At 41.5% G+C, this 27,386-nt stretch overlaps 1 protein-coding gene across 3 annotated transcripts in view; it reads left to right on the top strand.

The window, feature by feature from the left end:
- Positions 1-27,386, top strand: part of klhdc8b (kelch domain containing 8B) — a 165,841-nt gene that overhangs the window by 19,306 nt on the left and 119,149 nt on the right. Inside the window, exons 2-3 of one of the 3 annotated variants that reach the window (XM_068338937.1) lie at positions 12,475-12,552; positions 12,895-13,058. The exons of the other annotated variants lie outside the window; for them this stretch is intronic. The gene's annotated coding sequence lies outside the window, so the exon portion shown is untranslated. The remainder of the gene's footprint in view (positions 1-12,474; positions 12,553-12,894; positions 13,059-27,386) is intronic. 3 annotated transcript variants of the gene reach the window in all.

Raw genomic sequence — 27,386 nt, 5'->3', positions numbered from 1 at the left:
TTAGGTCGGGGAGGTGGTTGTTCTCTGGCTCTGACGAAGGAGATTTCACGCCTTGATGGTTGTAAGCGCTTGCTATGGTTGATGACAGTGTGGATGGACTCAGCAACCACCTTCAGCACGCAGTCATGGTGCCTGCGATACCGGCCATCACCGAGTGCTTTAGGACAGCTGCTGAGGATATGCTCCAGGGTTCCTCTTCCTTGGCACAAGGGATATGATGGAGTTTCAACCCCAACAGAAGAGGTTTGATGGACTGGGCAGAACATCATAGACCAACTGAATGAGGAATTTAATGCGGAGGGGTTCGGCTCTCCACAGCTCGTTCCATGAGATCTTTCTGTCCGTGGCTTCCTCCCATCTGGTCCACGCGCCCTGTTGCCTCAATCTCACCCACTGACTTGCAGGCTGCTCTTCGATTCCGGCCCTCACCTAGAGCTGGACCTGGTTCCGCCTCTCATTGCCCTTGAGCTTGTTGTACTGGGATGTTGGAATGGTTACCAGTCCTGCACGGCCGGTAGCCACCACTCCCACAAGTTCTTTGTGGCAAAGCCGTGACTCTGCCAGGTCCATGGCTTCCTTCGCCCTCCACTTTCTGCCGGTCCTCACCTCAACAACTTCGCAGGCTTCTGCTGACCCTCCTCTCAAACCCTTCCACAGTGGAGATGGGAAATTCATACACCAGCAATGGCCACAGAATCATTGGCAGGATACCATGCTGGTATACCCACGCCTTGAATTTCCCTGGAAGACCTGACTTGTCGACTGCGGTCAGCCAACTCTCCAGCTGTTCATTGGTTGCCCTGATGGAAGCGGCATCCTTTAGGGAGCAGTCGAAGGTTTTTCCGAGACTTTTCAATGGTTTCTCTGTGACTGATGGAATGTGGGTACCTCCTAGAGAGAAGTGGAAGCGGTCAGTCATCTTGTTGGGCGACTGTTCCCCTCCTCCAGATCACCCTAAGGATCTTCCACAGACGGTACAGAAGCTTGGGGCACCACTTGTACACCAGGTAAGGTACACCATTGGGTCCAGGTGCTGAGTTGTTTGTAGCAACCTTGATCACAGTTTGGACTTCTCTTCAACTGGGAACCTTGGTGTTCAATTCAGTGGTTGGTGCAGGTGGGTTGATCAGGGCTCTGCATTCACCTAGGTCCTGCTCCCGGGCTGAGTCACTGTAGGTGTCATGAAGGTAGATGTCTACTTCTTCTTTGGAGCATGTGAGCTGGCTGCTGTGCCTCTGGCCTAGCAGCTGTGTGGTAAATCCGAGGGGGTTAGCTAGGAATGCAGCATGTCTTTTGGCTCTCTCCTTAGCCCACCTCCTATGCCACTCTGCTCGGCGGAGGGTCAGCAGCATCTTCCTGAGGACACCACGTAGTTCTGCCAGTCCTGGCTTCTCAACCTTGCTTGCACCCTTGAACTGCCTCTTCAGGTCTCGGAGTTCCTGCCGTAGTTGTGAGATCTGCCCTGCAGTTCTTTGAGGACTGGTTCGTAGCTGCGTGCTTCTCCACTGATCCAAACCATTCAGTTTATGAAACAGTGATAGTGTGTTTAGTCAGACATGCCATGCAGCAGGGGACATGACATTTATTACAACTATATAAAAAAATAAGTTAGGGCTTAAATTTAAATGTCTTCTCACCATCTGCTGGAGATCATAAATATGATCTCCAGTAAGGGTGAAACAACTGCAGTTCCAACAACGTATGATTTGAACATGGCAATTTATTTACCATATTTACTAGGGATTTGACAGAGGAGTTCAAGGTGGAGGTGGGACTGCATCAGGGATCAGCTCTGAGCCCCTTCTTGTTCGCTATGGTGATGGACAGGCTGACAGACGAGGTTAGACAGGAATCTCCATGGACTATGATGTTTGCAGATGACATTGTGATCTGCAGTGAGAGCAGGGAACAGGTGGAGGAGAAGCTAGAGAGGTGGAGGTTTTTCCTGGAAAGGAGAGGAATGAAGGTTAGCCGCAGTAAGACAGAATACATGTGTGTGAATGAGAGGGAAGAGTGAGGTAACAGGGAGAAGAGATCAAGAAGGTGGAGGATTTTAAGTACTTAGGGTCAACAGTCCAGAGCAATGGAGAGTGTGGAGAAGAGGTGAAGAAGCGTGTACAGGCAGGATGGAACGGGTGGAGGAAAGTGTCCGAGGGGGATAGAAGAGTTTCAGCTAAAATGAAAGGAAATGTGTACAAAACCGTGGTGAGACCAGCGATGTTGTCTAGAGACAGTGTCACTGAGGAAAAGACAGGAGACAGAGCTGGAAGTAGCAGAGATGAAGATGCTGAGGTTCTCTCTGGGAGTGACCAGGAAGGACAGGATCAGGAACGAGTACATCTGTACATGTTAGAGGTTTTGGAGATAAAGTCAGAGAGGCCAGACTGAGATGGTTTGGACATGTCCAGAGGAGAGATAGTGAATACTGTATATTGGTAGAAGGATGCTGAGTTTTGAACTGCCAGGCAGGAGGCCCAGAGGAAGACCAAAAAGGAGGTTTATGGATGTAATGAGAGAGGACATAAAAGTAGTTGGTGTGAGTGAAGAGGAGGCAAAGGGCAGGGTTAGATGGAGGCAATTGATTCGCTGTGGCGACCCCTGAAGGGAAAAGCCGAAAGGAAAAGAAGAAGAAGACTAGGGATGAGCGAGTACACCACTATCTGTATCTGTATCTGTTCAACCAACTACATTATCTGTATCCGTATCTGTACTCGGAATGGAAGGGGCTTAAACCGGAAGTGGGTGTGGTTTGACCGGAAATGGGTGGGGCTTAAATCACTACTGGGTGGGGCTTAAATCACTACTAATCATTATTTTAAGTATAAAATTGATATGGATTGATCACAAGTTTATTTTAAAACTACTTACAGAACCGCCTCAAAATTGAGATTCAAATCAATTTTTTTAATCACATTAATCACACTAATCACATTAATCACATTAATCACACTATTTACAGAAGAAGTCTTTTATGGAACTGAGTCAGAACATGAGTATTCTTAAGCCTCAGAATTCAACACTTTTGATCACAATAGTAAAGGAAGTATATATAGAACGAGTAAACACAAAATACATTAATGAAGTGCATGCAAAAGGAAATTATCAACTACGAAGTATGCATGAACAAGAATTGTCATACTTAACAAAACATTTAATTTTTTTCTTCTTTTTCAGTTTAAATTTTTTTATAATCAAACTTTTTTTTTCAATTATTTATTTTTAGCACCTAACTAAAGTTAAACAATGATGATTGCGGTTAGTGTGTGAGTGTGAGTGTGTGTGAGTGTGTGTGTGTGTATGCGCGCTATGTCTTAGTTAAAATATTTTTAAAGTATAGAATTATTAATTTGAACAGAGTTTAGAACAAACTGGTAAAAAAAAAGACGAGTGGAGGCGGTGGTTAAATGCACGTGTACGTGCAACAAAAAAACAACAAGAAAGTTGACCAGGTAACCAAACACCGAAATAGAGGCAAGCTGAGGAAAACTTAAGAAGAAAGACGTGAGGAACAGTGAAGCCACCAACAGAGATATCAATAATTGTCTGTGTGCTGTAGAGTGGGACAGGGACAAACTCCGCTCTAACTGCAGTCTGTAGGGACGGGCGGGAAGTATGGGTGACTGGCCAATCACAGAGCATGAAAACAGTCAGGATGATTTTCCGTCAGTCCGATCACGAGTATTAACGGGTTCTATTCGTATCGTACTCGTATTCGTCAAAAATGCGTTATCCGTACCGGATACTCGTATGAAACGAGTATACGGCTCAACCCTAATATTTACTATCAACAAATTTATTTAAATTAATCATTAAAAATGTTAATAAGTTAATGTTTTGCTTTTCAGGTTCATGATTTATGCAATATCTGAATGATGTGAAGTGATCTATAATATTTATCAGAAGTATGGCATATAGAAAGTAATTTAGAAGTGAATAAATAACAGGATTTCTTTCCCCAACTCTAATCTTTCATCTGATGAATATTTCAGTCATGCTGAGGCACAGTTGAGATGCAGATTTTTTCACTAAGGAATTTTTATTCAATAAGCTTAACATTTTTTTTACAGACACATTGGTGATAACATTCATTCATTCGTTTTCCATACCTGCTTCATCTGCTGTCGCGGGTCACGGGGTGTAGGAGCCTATCCCAGTCAATTGTGGGCTTGAGGCAAGGTATAATCGGAGTGCGATGCCAGTGCACTGCCGAACCACATATAGACAAACAATCATGTACACACTCCCACCTAGGGGCAATTTCTAAACTGGCCAATTCACCTAAATTACATGTTTTTGGAGATGAGAGGAAGCCAGAGAACCCAAGCAGACACTGGGAGAACATGCAGACGCCGCACAGAGCAGGACACTAACTGGGAACCGCCTTGGTGTGCAGCGACAGTCCTACCCACCTTGCCACCATGCCTCCCAATTTTGATTACATGTTTTTAATATTACGTTTATAAAGTTTATCACATCTGATTTTCAACCAAGCTTTGGACTTTTATATGTTTTAGGCAAGTACGTTTAAAAAATAGATTCCGAACTGCCATGTGAATCTTGGAAGTCATGGTATGATCAGATTAAATTTAAAATGTCATCAAAAAAACTGCCAATTGTGCCAAGGGAATATAATTGAATTTGGGTGTGTGGCAAGTGTCTCTCAAGGTCTCACCATGATCATTAGCAACGGATAGTTCTAAGAATGGTAACTAATGGTAACTAAGAATGCTGTGCCTTTTTAAAGGTGTTCAGCAGGTTGCCATTGAGGTGTATTCATGATTTCCCATTCACATGTAGTGGCTTTTTGAGTGCCTGTACTGTATGATTGTATGTCTTTGCTTTCCCTATGGGACTGTAACACAATATTATCATGTTTGGACAGCCTTACTTTCTTTTGGGAATAGGGATTTTAACATTACATTCCCTAATAATAAGTATTTTCAAGGTACAAACTTGAAAATACTTATTAAGGTTTACAATGATGTGGTGACTGTAAAAAAAAACACATAAGGTAATGTTTGATTAGCTGTCCTTCTTCTCCACTTTTCTGTGTTTGTTTTTCTAGTTTTGGCAGTGTGGCAATATAAAAATTGTGGGCCTTAAGTGTCTAGCCACCCACAACATCTTAAACATTACAGAAAAAGACATTTTGGGCGTGGCCATAAAATTAAGTGTATAAAACCAGATTGTCCGTGCATCTTTAAGACTTGGAATTCACTTTTGACATACCTGTCAAGGAGTCATAGCAATGCCTTGAAGCACAATTTACATTTTCCTGCCAACTGTATTACTTTAGTGAACTTCGAACTAAGAGTGATTATTTTGTACATGTAAACCGTCATCTAAAAAACAATGACACAATCATTTGTATGTTTAAAGGCTTTGAATACAAAAAACAATGAATATACTACGTTCAAGTCTAACAAAAGTCAGGAGCACAGCTTGTATGCATTTGTAAATTTTAAGGATAGGGTAGTCCATGGACTTTCTGTGACTGAAATTGTAGAGCCTGGTGGTTCAGACAATGAAGAATGCTGTGACAACAGCCAGTCTGATGTTGATTTACTGTACATACAACAAAGAACCAGACAGATATAATTTAACAAAAACTTAAAGCATTATTATTAAAACTAGAAAATATGAAAAAAAATTCATGTGTCAAGTACTGCAATTGATGAATTGCTTGAGCGACTTCAGTACTTGTTGAGTACAGCATCTCTGTGTAGCACAACAGATGTGATACAAAACACGCCTAGCAGTTACAGCCTGCAAGTTGGTCAAACTTTCATTAAAGTACTTGCATTCACTGTCAGTGTATCTAATCCCATATGCAAGTGAATTGGTAAAGGCTGTCTCTTGGTAACATTGTTTAAACGCAAAAAATACAAGGACAATTTCAAAGTTGTAAAACTCATAGAATATATATTGGATAAAAAAGGCAAAATAACACTGCAATATGTTCCAGTAAAGGTTCTGCACCCGCTTTTTGCAGACTGTCACATTCTTAAAGTGTTAGACAGTAGTCTTGCATCAGAGGAAAAAGGAACAGAAATATTATACAGGTCTTATCAAGATACTTGGTTCTTTATAGAAAACGTTTTTTTATCAGTAGGCCAATTGAGAGTGTTACTTAATTTGTATGTGGAGTTTTATGAGCATTTTAGGGCATTTGAGTTGTGTCCAACCTCTTGTGTCTCCCTTATTGAACTTGGTGCCCTCATGGACCAGTACCTCATGGCAGATTACAGGATTGAATATTTGTATATGTTTTTCCTTCATATTTACATTAAAGAATGGTAGAGCCCATGAACCTGACAGTCATTGTAGAAGAGGATGACTACAGAAGACTTGATCTCCACTCAGGAAAGCCAAACACTTCAAGATATTCAAGACAGAGGAGCAATTAAGCTTGTGTACATTGGTTGGATATGAATCTAATTTCAATTTCGAACTCTCCAAGCACTACTGGATCATCTGCAAGCCTGTCAAGCATTTACACACCTCTGGGTGGGTTGTAATTGTCCTCATCTGACCACCATCATTCTGTCCCATTCAGATAGTGAAATCACCAAATAGATGGTGTAGCAGGGCCACTCATCAAGATATTTCCCTGTTTGCAAGATCTGTCTGTCACTGGATACCACAGCTGGATGATTAGCCTGAAATAAAAAATGGCTAATTACAGAACAAAGATACGGAACATTGGATGTAAAGAAAGCTAAAAAGGCAGAGGTCAATTATTGTCCTTCACACTGGCAAAACAGATGACGGTCTGGAAAACTTGCAAGTTGAACTTTTGACTAATGTCAGATGAAGAAATGGAGCATCAGATGTAAGCAAGAAGATGTCTAAAACTTTCTCCTACCAAATAAAAGAAGTGATACATGGAAGTCCAGGTGCTGGAGAAATGAAAATGAGATGGCCTGCACATTTCCATATGGATGAGGTAAATACATATTTGCTTCCACCCAGTTTGCGTCTTTCATTGTGCATTTCCACTATGTGATATGATTTCAAAATTTATTGTAGTTTTTGGATGCATTGGTTGAAAACACATTGTAGTAAGAGATGTGATTTGTTAATTATGGTTACGGGAGCTACGCAAGCCAAATAAAAGAATAACATTTGCCTAAGTTATACCAATATTTAAGAATGGAGATTTGAAAAATTTTATGAATTATAGACCTGTTTCAATACTACCATAGTTATCAAAAATTGAAGAGATGCTGTTTAATAGCAGATTGGATAAATTCATAACAAACCATAATCGTCTTAGCAGCAGCCATTCAGGAAGAATCACTCCACTGCATAGTGTATATGGAGCGCAGATGGAGCAGGCCAGCTAGTGCATAGGTAGATCAAACGCTAGCTTTGATCTAGGGTCTTAATCACACTGGCCTCCCTCGTCTTTTTATCCTATCCGGTTCCTGCGTGTACAAAAGTTGAAATACAACCATGACCTACTTTTCTCAAGCTCATCATCTCACTTTCATCCCTTTGCCGCTTGAGTAATGTGCTTTTTGTTTCATCTTTGTATCTGCAACGGTTGCAAAGACCAACGAACGAAATGGACGGATGGACGAACAAACAGATGAACACTGACAATCGCAAAACATCACTGCTTTGAGGCGTGATGTAAACTAGAACCAAGGCAGTAACAGACTGCAACATTCTGTGACACCCCTGATTTCAAAATTTTACCCTGACCTACTTGCATAGGTCAAAGATCAAAGCTAGTGCTCTGACCTACGGTGGTCTTACTCACACTGGCCTTCTCCCCCATCTATGTTATCCGGTTCCTGAGTGTACAAAAGTTGGTAAAACTAGGTCATGGTGTAGTTTCAAGGTCAAGGTTGTCATTTAATTTTCATCCCCTCTGCCGTCCGAGTAATGTGCTTTTTGTTTCATCTTTTTATCTACAATGGTTACGAAGATATTTGGTGGACATACTAACGGACGAACGGACGGACACACATGCACACACACACGAACAATGACAATTATAATTATAACTCAATGCTTTGAAGCGGGATGCAATCACCGCCTTGAAGCGGGATGTAACTAGCCAGAAGTGTGTCTATACTGTGGAAAACTATTAAATAAGAAGGCGCTTTATATAATTCATTGTGCAGTAGTTCTGCACTATCTGAAATACTGCGCTGAGGTATGGGGAAATACATATAAAAGTAGTTTACAAGCTCTATTTTTGACCCAGAGCCATAAGAATTATCCACAATGCTCATTGTAGAGCTCATACAAATCAGTTATTCATTAAATCTAAACTACTGAAAATACATGACAATATAAAAATGTTCGACTCAAGGAAGGTAGACATACTATGTGTACAGGAGACCAGGTGGAAAGGTAGCAAGGCTAGAAGTTTAGGAGCAGGGTTCAAGTTGTTCTATCATGGTATAGATGGGAAGAGAAATGGAGTAGGAGTTATCTTGAAGGAGGAGTTTGTTAGGAATGTCCTGGAGGTAAAAAGAGTGTTGGATAGAGTGATGAGTCTTAAACTAGAAATAGAAGGTGTGATGTTCAATGTTGTTAGCGGGTATGCTCCACAGGTAGGATGTGAGCTGGAGGAGAAGGAGAAATTCTGGTCGGACTTTGATGAAGTGATGCAGAGCATGCCTAGAAGTGAGAGAGTTGTCATTGGAGCAGACTTCAATGGACATGTTGGTGCAGGAAACAGAGGTGATGAGGATGTGATGGGCAGGTTTGGTATCCAGGAGAGGAACGCAGAAGGACAGATGGTAGTTGACTTTGCAAAAAGGATGGAAATGGCTGTAGTGAATACATTCTTCCAGAAGAGGCAGGAACATAGAGTGACCTATAAGAGTGGCGGTAGGAGCACACAGGTAGACTACATCTTGTGTAGACGGTGTAACCTGAAAGAGATCAGTGACTGCAAAGTAGTGGTAGGTGAGAGTGTAGCCAAACAGCATAGGATGGTGGTGTGTAGGATGACTCTGGTGGTGAGGAAGATCAAGAGGGCAAAGGCAGAGCAGAAGACGAAATGGTGGAAGCTGAAAAAGGAAGAGTGTTGCATGACTTTTAGGAATGAGTTAAGACAGACTCTGGGTGGTCAGGAGGTGCTTCCAGATGACTGGACAACTACAGCTAATGTGATCAGGGAGACAGGTAAGAGAGTACTTGGTGTGTCATCTGGAAGGAAAGTAGATAAGGTGACTTGGTGGTGGAATGAGGAGGTACAGGAGTGTATACAGAGAAAGAGGTTAGCCAAGAGGAAGTGGGACACTGAGAGGACTGAGGAGAGTAGACAGGAGTACAGGGAGATGCAGCGTAAGGTGAAGGTAGAGGTAGCAAAGGCCAAACAAGAAGCTCATGATTACTTGTATGCTAGGTTGGACAGTAAGGAGGGAGAGACTGATCTATACCGGTTGGCAAGATAGAGATGGGAAGGGCGTGCAGCAGGTTAGGGTGATTAAGGATAGGGATGGAAGTCTAATGACAGGTGCCAGTAGTGTGATGTGGAGATGGAAAGAGTACTTTGAAGAGTTGATGAACATGGGAAATAAGAGAGAGAACAAAGACTAGAAGAGATGACTGTTGTGGACCAGGATGTAGCAAAGATTAGTCAGGATGAAGTGAGGAGGGCATTGAAGAGGATGAAGAGTCGAAAGGCAGTCGGTCCTGATGATATACCTGTAGAGGTATGGAAGTGTGTAGGAGAGGTGGCAGTAGAGTTTCTGACTGGGTTGTTCAACAGGATCTTAGATAGTGAGAAGATGCCTGAGGAATGGAGGAGAAGTGTGTTTGTGCCCATTTTTAAGAACAAGGGAGATGTGCAGAGTTGTGGCAACTACAGAGGAATAAAGCTGATGAGCCATACAATGAAGATATGGGAGAGAGTAGTGGAAGCTAGACTAAGGGCAGAAGTGAACATTTGTGAGCAGCAGTATGGTTTCATGCCAAAAAAGAGTACTACAGATGCAGTATTTGCTTTGAGGATGTTGATGGAGAAGTACAGAGAAGGCCAGAGGGAGCTGCATTGTGTTTTTGTAGATCTGGAGAAAGCTTATGACAGGGTGCCCAGAGAGGAACTGTGGTATTGTATGAGGAAGTCTGGAGTGGCAGAGAAGTATGTTAGAGCAGTGCAGGACATGTATGAGGACTGTAAGACGGTGGTAAGGTGTGCTGTAGGTGTGACAGAGGAGTTCAAGGTGGATTAGGGACTGCATCAGGGATCAGCTCTGAGCCCTTTCTTGTTCGCTATCGTGATGGACAGGCTGACAGACGAGGTTAGACAGGAATCTCCATGGACTATGATGTTTGCAGATGACATTGTGATCTGTAGTGAGAGCAGGGAACAGGTGGAGGAGAAGCTAGAGAAGTGGAAGTTTGTCCTGGAAAGGAGAGGAATGAAGGTTAGCCACAGTAAGACAGAGTGCATGTGTGTGAATGAGAGGGACCCTAGTGGAAGAGTGAGGTTACAGGGAGAAGAGATCAAGAAGGTGGAGGATTTTAAGTACTTAGGCTCAACAGTCCAGAGCAATGGAGAGTGTGGAAAAGAGGTGAAGAAGCGTGTACAGGCAGGATGGAACAGGTGGAGGAAAGTGTCAGGTGTGATGTGTCATAGAAGAGTTTCAGCTAAAATGAAGTGAAAGGTGTACAAAACTGTGGTGAGACCAGCGATGTTGTCTAGAGACAGTGTCACTGAGGAAAAGACAGGAGACAGAGCTGGAAGTAGCAGAGATGAAGATGCTGAGGTTCTCTCTGGGAGTGACCAGGAAGGACAGGATCAGGAACGAGTACATCTGTACATGTTAGAGGTTTTGGAGATAAAGTCAGAGAGGCCAGACTGAGATGGTTTGGACATGTCCAGAGGAGAGATAGTGAATATATTGGTAGAAGGATGCTGAATTTTGAACTGCCAGGCAGGAGGCCTAGAGAAAGACCAAAGAGGAGGTTTATGGATGTAATGAGGGAAGACATGAAGGTAGTTGGTGTGAGAGAAGAGGATTCAAAGGACAGGGTTAGATGGAGGAAATTGATTCGCTGTGGCGACCCCTGAAGGGAAAAGCCGAAAGGAAAAGAATTAGATAAACATGTTCGACTCACATATAAAGCAGCCAATTATTGTTTACCACAAAATATATTAGGACAAATTCAGAATAATGAATCCAGCTATTAACTAAGAGAAAACAGCATTTTTACAGAATAAAGCAAGAACTACATTTAAAACCTTTTCATTATCTTTTACTGGTGTCAGACTTTGGAACAAACTGGACAAGGAAGTGAGGAATCTAGGAACTCTATCTGCCCATAAAAAAGCTTTTAAACTTGACTTTGCAAGGTTATACTTCTGACGTAAATGATGGTTAATATCTCAGATTTTTATGGCTTATTAAACTACATGTGCTATGCCTATGAAAAATATCACTGTGAAATGTGACATGAATTTGGTTGATAACGTGTTGTAATGAGAAAAATATTGATGATTCTGGAGAAGGGAATTTAACAAACCAAATGGCTTCTACCCATCAACACTTTTTTTCTTTTTAGGATGTTGTTGATGTTGCAATAATGATGAAGATGACGTCTGCTGTAGTTACATGTCCGGAAAAAAAACAAAAAACTGAATAAATAAATAAATAAATAAATAAATAAATAAAAATGTTGCAAATGAGATAAAGGTGGTGAAGTCTGTTGTAATGACATGTCCAAAAACAAATTAAATAAATAACATTTTACCATGTCTATTGAAATAAATCAACAAAAAAATGTTGAATTTCAGCAAATTACAACACATCCACCCAAGACAACCTTCATGGCACAGTTGGACAGCCTTCAGCCTCAACTGAAATCAGTTTTCCAGAAAAAAGGCTTCACTGGCCAGAAACTATCCAAGCGTCTGTAGATCTTACAAGAGATTAAATAATCAGTCAAGTTTTATTTATATAACGCATAATCACATCAACCATCAAGAGCAAGCATAAGCAACAGTGTTGGAAAAACTCCCTCATTGAGGAAGAAACTATGGTCAGTTCATTCATTGTCTATATTTGTGCTTTAGTGTATTCTGGTTCAGTAACGCCTGGATAATTAATCAATCAACCTTATTTGTATAGCGCTTAATCACATCGGCTGACATTTCAAAGCGCTTGAACAGACAGAGAAAACCCAACAAATGTAAGACACATTTCAAAAAGAAATATTTTACATGTTTACATGTTATGGTAGCAAAACTAGCCATGTTTTCTCTGGCAGGACAGTTAATATATACAACACCTGCACTAAACAAGATTTTTGACCGTTCATCCTATACATCCATACATGTCACATACCTGTATTGTGACCACAATTATTTTGTAATCAAAGGATCACAGTAATTTAGTGCCTGGAAATGTTCGTTAATCAACTCTACATTCTAACCTTATAATTTTGTTATGTTATTGTATGTTGACAAATAAAAAGGTTCTTTTTAATCGGTGGAATCTCTTCACACAGGCTACAAGTGATGCTCATTCAAGAGGACTTTGCCTCTACCTTCGGGAGGATGAAGGACATCTGATCCATGAGTACATGGTAAGTTTAATATTTATATATTTAATATTAATATAGTTTGCTCTTACAGAGCACCGTTATAGAATCTTTTACATGCAGTGATGTTTTTTGTGCTTCTTTACCTATTCAAGTCAGTTGCTGTTCCTGTTGCTTATAAGAAAGAGCCAGCCAGAGAGTAGAAACACAAAAGTGTACCGTGGAACACACAGCGCCCTTAAAACACTTGTTGCATAAATGGCCAGTGTCCTGATTGAAATCTGAAAATGTCTGTCGTGCAGATGTACAATGTATGGTAAAAAATTGTTTATTTTTGGCAAAGCATTCTAATGTTTCCCTTTTCTCTTATTTACTTAAAATATGCAGGACATTCCACCATGCACTGGCATCGTGCCTGGAGTTTCCCCAGCCTCACGCCCCCAGTCAGCTGGGATAGCCTCCAGCTCCCCGCCACAGTGGATGAAGTGCTGGACAATGAATGAATGAATACAGGACATAGAAGGAAATGCCATCCTGACAGACATGGAGTAGTAAGCCATGGGCATTTAAGTAATTATAATGAGAATAGAGATCTTGGACATCATGATGGAGTGATCATCCCGGACAACATTGGTTCTGCTGCCCAGGCTTGCAAAGTGATGCTTGGAGGGATCTATGCATTTACCCTGGCCTTTCCCAAGGAACTGAGATGCTATTACGTATACATTCAAAACGTACTCATGGGAATGGGTGGGGAAAGGCTTTCTCCTAATGTCCTTGTACTATAGAGAGACATAGTTCTTGTACTGTAGAAATTCTGCAGTTGTGAAGGGTGCAAGCAATCTGTATCAAGAAGGTTATGAGCACTATCAGTTAAAGCAGCCATATTTTGGACACAGTTCTTGCTGTCCATGTACCTATGTACACTGTCCATGCACATTTAAGACATGGTATGCTCCTAGTGCTCACCAAAGTAAAATCTACTCCAAAGGAATTACTTACAAAGGGGAAACAATATTCTATTGCCATCTTTGTGCTTGTAGTTATTTAGCATTAGAGAGGGATTATTTTTCTCATATAAATTCTCATCTCAAAAGAAATAAGACAGAGGTATGTTTTTAGGCTGTGACTTTAAAACATATATTTACTGTACATTTAAATCACACAAAAACACTGCCATCACACACTGGTTGATTTAAACCTCAAGTACTTACAGTATAACTACTAGGAAATTACCTGTGAGTGAATCTGAGGCTGATAGTCCTGAGTGTGATGAGTAATTAGATACTGACATTCCTTATAGAGTGACTCTCACACTGAGGACTTGCAGAAAGTCATAGAGCAGAGATTTGCAGCTGCTTTGCTAAAATTGGAGCATTTGGTCCATATACCAAGCACAGCTGTAGATGTGTTTTTAAAGGAACTCCATCATTTGATTTCTCCTGCCCCTGTCCCTTTATCTTATGACAGTGTGGATGACATTTTTCATGAGAGAAACCTCCCTGTAGATGAAACTATAATTAGAGAAACTTTCTGCAATTTCCTTTTGTAAGCCCATGCAAAAGTCCGTACAGAAAGGTGGCCCTCTAAGTACCATATATCTGTGTAGGCAGTATTATGAGAGGAACTTCAGTGTTGTGGAGTTTACATCATTGATAAAATGGTTGAGGTTCACCAGAGACAGAAGGGCATATATTCTGGAGTGTCATGTCAGTACAACTCCTTAAGAGATTGCCCTTTTTAAGGACAATGGTTTACTTGATGGAGATAAGCCTAGGCTTGTCCTAAATTTTTACTTGAATGATTCTGAAGCATGTAACCCCCCCCCCCCGGAACTTCACGAAAGACACAAACTTTTTGCCATTTGTTGGGTATTGGCTAACTTGCCTGTGGGGTCTCATTCCTCGTTGTCATATATCTACCTTTCAGTTGTTTATAAAACCATCGAGATCAAAGTATATGGTTTTGATAAGATCTTTGAATCCCTCAAGAACTGCCACCTTATCATGATGGGTGAGTTTGAGCGCCCGGACGATCCCAGGAACTATGTCATCAGGGGCTTTATGCTCTTGGTAGAGTCTCCTTTGGCATACGAGTCCTGGGAGAGGGCCAGACTTTGATGAGGGGTATGCGAGCACCTGGTGGCTGTTTACAATTCTGGAATTTTATCAGCACTGCAGGTGGTCTTTTACCTCCAGATGGTAATGGATAACATGTCTCCAGATCTATAGTTATCTCCATAGTCTTGATTTCAGTGCTGTGCTCGGGTCTCTCTCCCCTGGCCACAGCATGGGCTTGATTTTGATGCCAGTGATGATCACATCATTTACACAAGTGCTTTGTTCCAAATCATTCTTTGTTGTCCCTGTTATAAGACAGCAATTCTTCAGTCTTTTTCATCTGTCTTTCCACTTTGTCTTCATTTCGTCCTTTATTTTGAAGCAGAGTAGTGTTAAAGCTTCGTTATTCCATGGGTTCTTGTTATTGAGGTAAAGTAGGAGACTTTGCTGATTGTCATAAGTTTAAAAAGTTTATTCATGAGAACAAGTCTAATACAAATATCCGGGCTCCCCCCAGTTCATTAAATGCCTGCAGTAAACGGGTTTGCAACAGCGCAGCTGAGAAGAGAAAATTCTATCTATCTATAAGGTAAGGAGCTCAGTCACCAGAGAGGAGCTTGGAGTATAGCCGCTGCTCCTCCATGTCGAACGGAGCCAGCTGAGGTGGCTCGGTCAACTGTTCAGGATGCCTCCTGGATGCCTCCCTGGGGAGGTGTTCCAGACTTGTCCTACCGGGAGGAGAACTCGGGGAAGACCTAGGACTCGGTGGAGGGACTATGTCTCTCAGTTGGCCTGGGAACGCCTCGGGATCCCCCGGAAGAGCTGGAGGAGGTGTCTGGGGAGAGGAAAGTATGGGCATCCCTTTTGAGACTGTTGGCCCCGCGACCTGGCCCCGGATAAGTGGTCGAACATGGATGAAGGGATCGATGGATGATCTTTGAATCTCTTGTAAAAGATCTGAAAACTCTGAAAGAGCAGGGTGTTTTTGTCCCGTTATTAGGCAAGTCAGTTAAAGGTCCGAGTTAAAGTGTAGTATTGACAACCTGGGAGTACATAGTGTTGCAGGAGTTTGTAAAATCTTTCAGTGATGTACTATTGCAAATTTTGCACAGGGAACAAAAGTGATATTCAGCCATATACTTTTGCATCTAACCTCACTTAGTGGCACAAAACTTCCTCCGGTTTTGATGGTTTTGGTTGGGCCACACGTACCTAACTTTGACATGACATTTGCCACCATAGCCCTTTGGAAAAGCGCATTTGATTTCACATCATAACTAAATCATAATATTTTTTCTCTTCTGTTGCTTGCATTTAGTGAAAATCAGGGTTACGTTTAGCATCAAAAATGTTATCTGCATTTGGAGTGAACTGTCCACAGGAACTTTGATGTTCTTGCTGTTTTACAAGCTTCTCACTCTGATAATCATATCATCATAAATTGGTCTGTACCAGTTGGATTTCTTAAGTGGTAGTAAGAAGTCCATTCTAACACCTTGTCAATGGACTTCTCAAAGTGTGAATTACCTACGGTGCAATTATCTGTCATCTATTATTTGTTTTTGTCAAATGATCAAAAGAATCTTCTCATCTGTTTTCCCTCCAACATGAATAAACACTTTGATGTGGATATTACTCTTTCACCACCTGAATCAACTACAACACAAAAACTGAAAGTCTTTATTTTCCAACACAACATGGTTTTATTTTTTACTGCAACTGCCAATCTTGATCATCAAGGTAGTATGAGTTGTAGATATCCCTTAAGGAGTTTCCGTCAAGGAAATTAATTGTAGTTGTTGTAGTTATTGTTGGCACTTCAATTAATGGCTGTATTTGCCAAAAAACAATAAAATGGCCCTTGTTTGCTTGGTACATTCAACTACTCAGCTCCATTTCCTTTTAATCAGAGATAGCAAGCAAGGTGAATACACATTTACATGCATCGCTGTAAATGCCGGTCATAGGGAATAAAAGTTCAAGACTACAAGCAGGTATTGATAATATCTTTCATTACCTTCTGATCGGTCTGTCACCACTCCTCCCCCCTCTCAGCATTCAGCAGTAGCGGCGCTAGTGCCGTTCACTAGCGGAAGTAGCGGCGCTAGCGCCGTTCACTAGCGGAAGTAGCGGCGCTAGCGCCGTTCACTAGCGGAAGTAGCGGCGCTAGCGCCGCTCGCTAGCGGAAATAGCGAGCGCCGCTTGCGAGCGAAAAAGTTGTAAGTTAGCCTTTTCTCCGTAAAAATAAGAACGCCACTGTGGCTACCCAGTCTAAAAACCTTGTAGCCAATCTGGAATTTACTTCGCCTATGGCGAAGTGGCGAATGGCTAGCGCAAGCCCAGTTCTATGATGTCACGGTTAGACTCAAATCTGAATTGTGCTTCACAGAAAAAAAAATTCTGATAAGTGGGAAAGTTAAAAGAGACAGAAATATTTTTGTCATAACTTGACCATCTGTAGACGGGTTGGTCACATGGATTTTTGTTGGAAAATTACACAAAAAATGTTTTGCCTAAAATGGACCCATTAGGTTTTGCAGAGAAGTTGGGACACATTACTGCTTCTCAAATAGCAGTGAACACTGGCACAAGAGGAAAACACAGAAGTCACCATAGGCAAAGATGCTGTTGTCTCTGCAACAAATCTGATGTTGGTCCTCAGTCAGTGACTATAAATTATTTACCAGGCTCTTGTGGGATTGTGCCATTTCAACTAAGGTTGCCTGGTCGCTTGATCCTTCATCTCATGCTGGCATTACAAATTACTTGGGACATGTTCTTTATTATAGGGACATTTGACTAAACTGTAATTTAAAATGTCAGACTTTGAATTTAGCAAAATCTTTGCATCTCCAGAATTCTCAGAATTCATCTGCAAATTGCTTTTGGCATGTATTTCAAGGCCTGTCTAGCTTGTAAAGAATAAACTCCCTATGTTAACTTATTTCTCAGCATGAAGCTATTTTTCGGTTTCTAGCAGACAGGAATGATTGAGGAAGAACAATCCTGTAGCTCACAGTCAGAGGAGGGATGGGTTGTTCTCCCTCTTGGTTGAGTGGTTTAATGGCACTCTATCTCTGCATAAATTATTATTAAACTGCCAAGACAACAACTATGTTGTAATAAAATCTAAATTTTTACGGTTGTTTCCATGCAAAAATAACTGAGAGTCAACAGCTGGAAATAGGTACATCTAAACCGGTTAGCAGGAAGACGCAATAACAAAACTGGATAGTGTTTGACTGGACAAACACTATCCAGTCAACTTACTCGAATGCAGGAGTGCGTGGTTTCCAACCCTGGCTATGATGAACACTATCCTTGAGGGTCCTTAGGCAAGATCCTTAATGCTATACCAGCCTACCTCAAATATGAACGAACATAATAATGACAGAACCATACCAGCTTGGACGTCGCCCGGGTTGACAAAGGTCCACGTCAGTTGCTAGGGAACCAGGGCAATCTGATGGGTTGATGGGTTTGGGTGGGTTATCTGATGGGTTACTGGAACAAGAAACGATCTGATCCTGATCTGAACAGATGAGTGTTTTTTTGTGCCAGATGAGGATGATTTAAATTCCATTTATATTCTGTACACTAAATGCTCAGTATTTATTAGCCCTCGCCTATTTAGAGGAGAGATTTGTTTTTTATTCCTCTCTCCTTGATCTGATTTGATCTAAAATTCAAATGATCGTTCACAGTTCTTCAGCCAGCACAAACATCCTCCTGGGACAGGGCAGCCCGCTGCTCCATTTTCAGGAAACTTCACATGTGAAATTCACTTACCTCTGTAGGAATATCACTCGATAGTCTATGTGTTTTGGGGAGACATTTCAGATAAAAAAATAACAAAAATAACCGTCAATGAGAGTTAATTCCAACTTTACAGTCAGGCGAGGGAAACAGGGGTGTAAAATGTGTTCTGAATAATGTGTATGTCAGTCATGTTATTATGTTTAAACCAATGTTTTTATCTCACTCAGGAAAAAAAACTTAATACCATATGTTCACTGCAGGAATAAAATGCACAGCAGCAGGATTAAGACATGCTACCCTCAAACTCCACAGACCAACTCAGTATCCATCCATTTCCGGTTAAAGCAGTGAACCACTGGTATTATCTCCTGTGTTTGTGTGTGTGTGTGTGTGTGTGTGTGTGTGTGTGTGTGTGTGTGTGTGTGTGTGTGTGTGTGTGTGTGTGTGTGTGTGTGTGTGTGTGTGTGTGTGTGTGTGTGTGTGTGTGTGTGTGTGTGTTTGTGACCCCTGACCTCAACCCTCGTCCTTGATGTAGATTAAATCTTGTGACTGGTATTATCAGATAAACAGATGGAATGTTACATGGCAGGCTGGTGTACATGATTATGTCTTTTGAATCCATCAAACTGTGTTGAACACTGGAGGCCTAAATCCAAACTTCACAGCGTCACTCAGAAACAGTTGAGGGTGAGATCTACAGTATTGTGTGGAATTCAAAATGATGGCAGATGAGGCACGGCTTTTGTTGCTAGTAAAATTTTCAACCACGTTTGCTCTATGAACTATATTTCCAGAATTTAGTGGATATAATGTACAGTGTTTTTTTGTCAATAACAACATCATGTAGTGTTTTTCTTGAGTTGAGCAGTCCTGAAACGACTGGGGAAAGGCACGGACTGAGCCACGCAGTTCTTGTCCCTCATGGTAGGGGTGCTGGTGATCCCACAGATTCGGGCAAACTACAATCTGTAGTCAGTGAGTCAATTGCAGCCATTCATTTGTTTTCCGATTGGCTTACCTTACTATAAAATGGAGGATTGTATATCTCAACCAAACTTTTTTTCGATGCTTTTGTTCAGAAAGAGTGGAACATGGATTTCATTATAAGTAAACGTAACATATAAACAAACATGTAGGAAACAACATAACTTTTTTTCATCAAATGTGCTTTTTCTATGTTACAGTTTGCATGTGTAAATAATTATGCTCAGAGATTTTAAAAATAACCCACTCACTGTTGCTAATTAAATGGTGAATAAGCTACACATGTTTTGATCTTACATCCTACATCTGATCCTACATCGTCTACATCTAATGCTTCTTTCTTCTTTCATGTTTCTATGCTTCATATGTTCATATGTTTGTAAATCTAATTATGATGAAATCAGTGCCTCACCAGCCATGAACCTCACCAAACGTCACTGGTCTGTCCAGACTGGGGTGTCTGGGTACTAATTACATCTCGCGATGATGTACTGTAATTGTCAGTGTTTGTGTGTTTGTCCGTCTGTCCGTCCGTCCACCCACCAAATATCTACACAACTGTTGCAGATAGAAAGATGAAAGAAAAAGCACAATACAAAGGGGATGAAAATGAGATGATGAACTTGACTTTGAGAAAACTAGGTCGATGTCAAATTTCAACTTTTGTACTCATTGCGGATTTTTGGAAGGCAGTCATGTGATACGCGCATTCTATTGGTTGGTGGCATCCGGAAGTGCACTATGTTCTGTGAGTCTTGGACTTCCGTGAGACACAAAATTGCTTTAAACAGTCAGTAGGAGTGTGAGAAAAGGTAATACAGATAGAAGGTAGTTTAGCGTCAATACTGGGAGGGTCCATAAACGCTTAAATTACTGTAAATAATAAAATAAATAGTTTGTTTCGCTATTGCAGAATTCGTTAATCGCATGTGGTTCCTGGAACGCATTAAACGCGAGGAATGACGGCACACTTCATACCTTTTTTAGGTACACATCTCTTAAACCTGATGAGATATAATCACAACACAAAATGCAACATTTTCAAGAAGCCAGAGGCGTAAAATGGGTAGAATATTGAATTCAGGGGTGTCGCTGGATGTTGCAGTCTCTGACTGCTTTGTTAAAACATGTATCAGATCTTATTGCAGCGTGGAAAAGGTCATGTTGTTAGTGCAGATTGGTGTGAGATATCATTGATAGAAATCTTACAGCTACAAAGATAGTAGACCAGATTACTAAGAGCAGTTATCTGTACATCATTGAGTTGGGAAGGGGAGTGTGAAAGTGTTTAGTTACTGATGATCCATTATGGACATGTCAGCTGGTAACTTACATGAGCTTATTCAATCATTAATTCTGACATTGCATCATAAGGCAAAAAACATTGTGTCTCGTTACAAGGTACCTGTGCTAGTCCATCTCAGAATGAATCAACTTCATAAATTTCAAAGATGAACAGTTTGAGAAAAATCTGCTTTAACGTTTTAGAGTTGAATCTCTGGCTGAAACTCCATGGTTCCCGTGGATACAATGACCTATATACCCAGCTGGCTGTGAAGCCTCACGGGCCACTCAGCTCTATGGGGTTGGCTGTTTTTTTTGGTGGATTTATTTGATGGAAACTTGCAGTTGCATTTGCACTTCAAAAGAATTCATATAATCTATAAAACTTTGTTGATATTTAGTGGAGACAACAGGGGATTTTTCTGCAAGTTTGCAGCTGAGGTTGAATCTTGTGATGAAAAAATGGTCACATAGACCACTGAGTCTGATGTAACTTAAACTTCAGCAGCAACACATTTTAACAATAAGGAAACAGTAGCATTTGGCAACTAACTCAAAGAAAAGAAAGCCTTAATTTTTTGTTTGTAAATGTCATAGAATGATTTAATCCAGTATGAGGTCATCACACCATATGTGTGCTTTCTTTGTAAGAGAGATGTTTCACTCCAGAAATTGGCTGTTTCACTTCCTAGCAGCTATCATCCATTTTCAGGGAGGGGGGAAGAAAGCAGGGTGAAGAGGATAACATCACAAGGATTAAACACAACAGATTAAAGTGAAACAGGCAGCATGTTACAGCTTCAAATGTGCCTGTGAGGTCATGACATCACTGAAGCGATTGCTGATCTACTTGTGACACTGACTTTGACCCCCGGTGATGTTATTAGGGCTGGCTCTGTGGAGATGGGCATTGGAGCGACTGATTGGAGAGTTAACCTCGGTAGTTAACCTACACCAACTGGGAGTGCTGGTTCTCTTAGTGGGACTGGTAGAAACTGCGCACCAGAGATAAACATTTCCATTTAGTCTGCCCGGCAGACAGTTGGTATAATTCCCCCGAAAAACACGCTCTTTTTGTCACGGCTCAAACAGGACTGTTTGAGAACCCAAAAGCACGACAGACAGACAGGCAGGTCAGAAGTCTGAAGAGGTAGGACAGGCAGGGTTCTGCTACCGGGTAATCAATCCAAAAGGTAGATGAATCAGACAATCAACAGGCAAACAGGCAATCAATCAATCAAGTTTTATTTATGTAGAGATTATTCATGGCAACAGACATTTCAAAGCACTTTAACAGACAGAAACTCAACTGAACCCTAGGCAGGACCTAGACTCTTTTGGGCGGCTATCCGCCTTGACGGGTTGGGTGGAAAAGAAATAAAATAGGATAAGGACAGAGTAAGAGAAAGAGAGACAGAGAGAGAGAGTGGCAGATAGGCCAGATAGAGTCAGTGTCTTTATGGTTATAGTTAGACTATTTGATGCAGACGCTGAATTATGGACAGGAAAGAGGCTGCGTTCACTGACTACTGGTTGTTGTCTTCAATACATGTTTCCCATCATGAAGTTGGTAAATTCAAGGCACAATTACAGCTGCATGGATGACTGTATGATGGCTCGGAGGAAGAAAGGAAGCAGGGCCCCAGCAAATGGATAGATGAGGGGTGATACTGGTGGGATGAGAGGAGCAGGTCCACAGCGGATGGGTGGGTGAGGGCAAACCTGAGAAAACCTGTAAGGAAGTAGAGCACAGAGACTCCAGGGAAGAAGTTGAGTTAGTAGGGTGTGATTGGAGACTAGGAGAGAGGCTGGAGAGGAGGAGGAGTAAGGAAGAGAGAGGAACTCAGTGAGTCTGGATGTTGAGTCTCCAGCAGTGTAGGTCTATAAAAAAAAAGAAAAAAAAAGAAAGGTACATGAAGGATAGCGCCTAATTAGGGAAGTCAAAGGAAGGCAGATGCGGGGAATGAATTGCAGGTGGGACAGGGTCTGGAATGACATGATAAGTTAATGACATGAAAACAAACAGGAACTAATCAACAAGAGGTATGACACCTTTTGCCCCATTGATTATGACGATCCTCTTCTTCTACTGTCAGTTTGTTAACAGTGTTCTTGTTCTTCTTCCTGTTCTTTAGCTTGTTCTTCTTGTTCTTGTTCTTCTTGTGGGAGGAGTGAATGAAGTGAGTGGAAACTGCTGAGTGTGTTTCAGTGCTTTTTTTCTCCCATCATAACGTTTTGTCTTTATGTTTGTATTCTTTGTATATTGTTAATTAGATTTGTCTTGTGTGTTTAATGTCGTTTATTGTCAGTTTTTTTGTGTGGTTTTCATTTTCATTCTTTGGTTTTATGTCACATTTTGTTAAGAAATATTTTACCCAGGAGTGCATACTGGCTTTTTAATTCAGTTTTAGCTTTAGACAGAGGCTTTAGAGAGGTTTTAAGTTATTTTTGGAGCACTTTTAAACTGAGGAAAGCTGATTTTAGTTCTCTTAGGCAGTGGTGGGACTATGGCAACATGGAGATAACATTCCTGTGCCAGCAGTATACTCTGAACGTCACACGTGACACCTGGCAATCTATGAAAGACCTGGAGGCTGAGATCGTGGAGTTAGAGACAAGCGCTTCCACAGGAAATCAGAGGTATATTGAAATCCTCAACTCCAAAAGAATTGCTTTAGCCAACCTGTTGGATACCAAAGTACAGGGTAGACTCGTCCGATCCAGGGTGCGAAACATCACTGAGATGGATGCTCCCTCTAGCTTCTTATTTGGCCTGGAGAGGAAGCATGGACAGACTAATGTGATCCAGTCCCTGCTGTCTGACACAGGGCCAGAGCTGACAGAGCCCGGACAGATCAGAAGGCGAGCTGTGAGTTTTTATTCATCTTTGTACAACAGTGAATACCAAGAAAACCAGCCACTGCCAGAGGAGTTCTGTGCAGAACTGCCTCGAGTCTCTACGGAGATAAACTCACAGCTTGACCGGCCACTGGAGTTGGAGGAGCGCCACACTGCCCTACAGAGCATGCAGGGACGACGGGCTCTTGGCACTGATGGTCTAATGGTAGAATTCTACAAAGCGTTCTGGGACATCCTAGCACGTGATGTGCTAGAAGTGTTTAACGAAAGTCTGGCCTCGGGCTCTTTGCCACTGTCCTGCCGGAGGGCTGTCGTTGCCCTCCTGCCTAAAAAAAGGCAATCTGTAGGACATCAAGAACTGGCACCCTGTGTCACTGCGCTGAACCGATTATAAGGTTCTGTCCAAGGCTTTGGCTACCAAGCTGAGGGAAGCTATGGAGCAGGTCATACACCAGGATCAGACCTACTGTGTGCCCGGCAGGTCCATGGTAGACAATGTCTACCTGATTCGAGATGTTTTGGAGGTTTCCAGCTCATCGGGTATAAATGCTTGTCTCATTACATTGGATCAGGAAAAGGCATTTGATCGTGTTGAGCACAGCTTCCTCTGGAAAACTATGGAAAAGTTTGGGTTCAGCACTGGTTTTATTGCCAAGATCCGAGTGTTGTACAGTGACGTTGAGAGTACAGTGGTACCTCTACTTGCGAAATTAATTGGTTCCGGAAGAAATTACGTAGAGACGCATTTTTCAAGCCCCCAAAAAATTCAGACATAAATGTTTTATAAAGTATAAAAATGCATCAAAACATGAACTAATACATGTTACAATTAGATTATTACACAATAAAAGCGAGTTGTGCATAATATAAAAAACAAAGAATAAAAATGATGGTCATTTACCTTTTAACTGCTATCCCAATTATTTTTTGCCCTCTTTGGTTAATGCACTCCTACCTCACGATCCCGAGAGTGAATTCCAGTCCTCCTTTTGAACTTCTTCAACCACCCAAGCAATGCCTTAAACTCCTTAAACTTTTGTTTTAATAATGCGGCCATTGTAGATGCATTACGGCCATATTCTTCGGCGAGATCAACCAAACGCATGCTTTCATGCTTTTCTATAATCTCTTGCTTTGTTTGTATTGACAATAAAACTCTTTTCCTCTTTTTTCTGTTACTTTCTTGGGGTCCATAGCGAATACGTACTCAAAAAGTTATTACTGTGTATTTGCGCAAAACTATCAGACTACCTCACGGGTCGAGTGCCGAATGCTGAAGACACTACATAACCACCGACCTAGCTCCACACAGACGTGGGGTGGCATCCCTCTTCGCCAATGGGATGCCAGGAAGATTCGCAATAGGTAATAGCCAATGGCAGAGCAGCTATGACAATGTTGCGTTCAGGAACCTGTGGGAGATTCGAGTATCAGCCGATACTGTGTTTTTAAATTACGTAAGTTGAAATTTCTTTCGTAAGTAGAGGCAATATTTTCCTGCTGCGAAATTTTGAAGGTAGAAAATTTCGTATGTAGAGACATTCGTAAGTAGCGGTATCACTGTATCCTGAAGTTTAACGGCAGTTTGTGTGCTCCTTTCAGGGTGCACCAGGGCATCCGGGAGGGCTGTGCTCTGTCTTTGATGCTCTATGAACTCTCCCTAGAACCCCTTCTGTGTAAAATCCGAAAAGCATCGACGTTTTGATTTTGCCGGGTTTTAAAGAGAGTATTATTTTATCTGCCTATGCTGATGATGTTTTTTCTAATCAAAAACCAGAGGGATGTTGATGTTTTAGTGGTTTTAACAAATTTATTCAATTTTCTAACTGCGGCAAAAGTAAACTGGAGCAAAAGTGAAGCCTTTGCTGTTGGTGAATGGCATGACAACCTTATGGTTCTTCCTCAAAACCTGTATTAGAAGACCGATGGTCTCAAATATATTGGTGTGCACCTGGGAAATGAGACAAGAAGAACTGGGAGGGCGTCATTGAAAAAATAGAAGGACAACTTACAAATTAGAAATGGTTTCTCCCCAGAATGTCATACAGAGGTCGAGTTTTATTCATAAACCACCTTGTGGCATCAAAAGCTGTGGCACCTCTTGGCCTGTATGGACCCTCCATCATTTTTCTAGCCTAGATCCAGACTAAACTTGTTGACTTTTTCTGGGATGGGCTACATTGGGTGCCTCAGGGAGTGTTGTTTTTATCGAGAGAGGAGGGGGGGACAGGGCCTCATCCACCTGGCTAGTAGAACAGCCACATTCAGATTACAGTTTATCCAGTGGTTTCTGACCGAACCAGCAGATCTGATGTGGAGAGAGGTGGCCAGCTGCATATTCAGATGTGGGAGTATCTTGGGGCTGAATGCTGCACTGTTTTTAATTGATTCTAAATGTCTAAAGTTAAATGGCTTGCCTCCTTTTTATCATGGTGTTTTTAAGTCATGGGCCCGTTTTAAAAGCAGTTCAGGAAAAAGCTCTGACTCTCTGTTCTGGTTACTGAACGAACCACTAGTGCATGGAGCCAGGCTGGATGTTTGCAGTGGAGCCACACCTGGGCTTTTGACAGCGCTTTACAGAACCAGGACCTTGACCCTCCAGCAGCTGGTGGACAACGCAGGGCCGGAGTTGGCGGATGCCCAGGCTCTGAGTTCTCTGTTGAACATCCAGTCCACCAGGGTGGCTCAGAGGGTGCTACAACTGTGGAGGCAAAGACTCTCTGGGAGGGAGAGAGGTCTCCTCCTGGATTATAATAGAGGAAGTGTGCCGGACAACAAAGATCCTTTTTCCTGAGGTCCACATCAGTCCCCTGTTTGGAGAGCTGGAGGGTCCTCTCCTCGGAGATGATCGAGAAGTCAACCTGCACAGAGCCAACAAAAAACTACTGTATGAAAACGGTGTGAAAGTAATTAACAAGAAAGGCCTGTGTGACAGAGCACCAACTGCCTGGACCAACAGAATGATGCGAAATGGACCTGATCCACAGTGGAGACTTTTATACAAACCTCCCCTCAAGAAAAAAACAGCCGACCTCCAGTGGAGGATTTTACACGGTACCATCAGTTCCAATACTTTTATCTCCGTTTTTATTCCTGCTGTGTCAAGCCAGTGTCCTTTCTGTCCCCTTCGTGAGACAGTCTTTCATGTTCTCAGTGAATGCAAGAGACTTGCAGTGCTCTTCACTCTTTTAACAAATGTTTTTAATCTGTTCAGTTAAAATTTTAATTTCTTGGTACAAGAAAATGAATTAAAAAAAAGTGGCAGCTTTTAAATTTTATCTCTGGAGAAGCAAAACTCGCAATTTATGTGACCAGAAAGAGGAAGATTGAAACCAATACTGTTCAAGAAGAAGCTACTGTTTTTTGTTGCAACATCAGATGTCACTTACAACTGGAATTTGTTTTTTATAAAATAACAAAAGACCTGATTAGCTTTAGGAACATCTGGTGCCAAAAAATGTCCTATGCAGTTTAGTTGATGATCAACTTACTTTTGCAAATTTCCTGATGTAATGCACTGATTTTCAATTGTATTTATTTTGATTTGCGATTTTTTAGTATTTTTGAAGCACTTTTCATATAGTGTAAAATTGTAAATGTTTGAGTGTAAGTAAAGTGTTTTTGTAAAAATCAAAAACAATTCTTCTTCTTCTTCCTCCTCCTGCATTTTTATCCATTCATCTTTTGGAGTCAGTTCTTGAAGTATTTTGTTTCGGTCTCCTTTACACTGCATGTTGGCTTCAGTCTTTTCACAAACCTCTCTGCCTTTCGTTTCTGTCTGTCTCTGTTCCTGTTCTATTTTGGTCATAATATGACTAAGCCATTTGTCTGCATGTGTCCCCATACTGCTTTCCCTGTGTGGTAGTGACTCAGGCATTATTGAGTAGGGATAACAAGTCAGAAATGAATCACATTTTAATATACAGAGCTGAA

This window comes from Antennarius striatus, chromosome 2, assembly GCF_040054535.1.
Source record: "Antennarius striatus isolate MH-2024 chromosome 2, ASM4005453v1, whole genome shotgun sequence".
Classification (NCBI taxonomy): domain Eukaryota; kingdom Metazoa; phylum Chordata; class Actinopteri; order Lophiiformes; family Antennariidae; genus Antennarius; species Antennarius striatus.
This window is presented reverse-complemented; position numbering and strand designations above follow the sequence as displayed.